Source organism: Marmota marmota, unplaced genomic scaffold (genome assembly GCF_001458135.2).
Source record: "Marmota marmota marmota unplaced genomic scaffold, marMar, whole genome shotgun sequence".
Taxonomy (NCBI): domain Eukaryota; kingdom Metazoa; phylum Chordata; class Mammalia; order Rodentia; family Sciuridae; genus Marmota; species Marmota marmota.
Window position 1 is genome coordinate 1 of NW_026005350.1, and position 1,283 is coordinate 1,283.

Below are 1,283 nucleotides of genomic sequence, written 5' to 3' on the forward strand. Positions count from 1 at the left end.
TTTTAACAATATTGATTCTTCCAATCAATGAACATGAGATGTCTTCCTGCTATTTTTGTGCCCTTTCCTCCTTAAATTCTTTCACCAATACATTTCCTTGTAGGGTTCTTTCACTTCTTCTTCTTTCTTCTTCTTCTTTCTTCTTTCTTATTCTTCTCCTTCTCCTTCTCCTTCTCCTTTTTTTTGGTGGTGCTGGGGATTGAACCCAGGGCCTTGTGCATGCAAGGCAAGCACTCTATCTACCAACTGAGCTACATCCCCAGCCTCCTTCACCTCTTTTAATAAATTTATTTCTAGCTATTTTTGTAATTATTGTGAATGTTACTGCTTTCTTTATTTCTATTTCAGATAAACCACTATTGGCATATAGTAGCATAGCTAATTTTTGCATCACACGAACTTTTTAATTTGTCTCCTAAACTAGGTGTAAGATCACTTAAGGTATTAGTTTATTTCTTCATAGAATTGAGTAAGTAGGTGATATTTGATGATTTACCAGGCACAGGGACACAATATTCTGATATAGGCTGGGCAGTGGGGCATGCCTGTGATCCCAGTGGCTCAGGAGGCTGAGGAAGGAGGATCACAAGTTCAAAGCCAGCCTCAGCAACAGTGAGGCACTAAGCAACTCAGTGAGACCCTGTCTCTAAATAAAATACAAATTAGGGCTAGGGATGTAGTTCCATGGTCAAATGCCCCTGAGACCAATCCCTGGTACCTCAAAATAACAATAATAATAATAATAATAATAATAATAATAATAACAACAACAACAACAACACCTGATATGGTCCTTTCCAATGATATTGGAAGGGGCTTTTATAAAAATGGCATTTCCAATACGTATAATTGCCAGGTTGAAGATTGTATAATTGTTGGGGTTTTTTTTCTTTCCCAAGGAGCAGACACTAAAAAGTTTGCTCTATGACCTGTGGATTTATTTTAAGGACTTTTGTAATTTTTTTATTATAAATAGAGTTTCTTCAATCATAGGAGGTTTATATAGTTCTCCAGCTTATCTCATAGTGTAATCAATGAAAAAACTAAATAAACTCTCTAGTTTCATTTGCTTTTGACTTTTAAAATCACTAATTTGACACTGCTTTGCAATATATGGTTGGTCTCCCAGTAGCTTTGCTATAGATACACCTCTGATTGTGATGCCACCTGGTGAGTTAAAACTGTTCTCTTGCAAAAATTTACTTTTTGCTCTCCTCCCCTGTTCTGTGTCTTAAATGATTAACTGAAAGATTCACTATTCCTGACAAAAGAAATTTTCTAAT

The 1,283-nt window shown here is 35.8% G+C and overlaps 1 non-coding gene across 1 annotated transcript; it reads right to left on the reverse strand.

Moving 5' to 3' along the window:
- Window positions 1–184: 184 nt before the first annotated feature.
- Trnaa-ugc lies at window positions 185–261 on the reverse strand. The gene has a single exon. It is a non-coding gene; the product is annotated as a tRNA-Ala (tRNA).
- Between the last annotated feature and the right edge of the window lie 1,022 nt (window positions 262–1,283).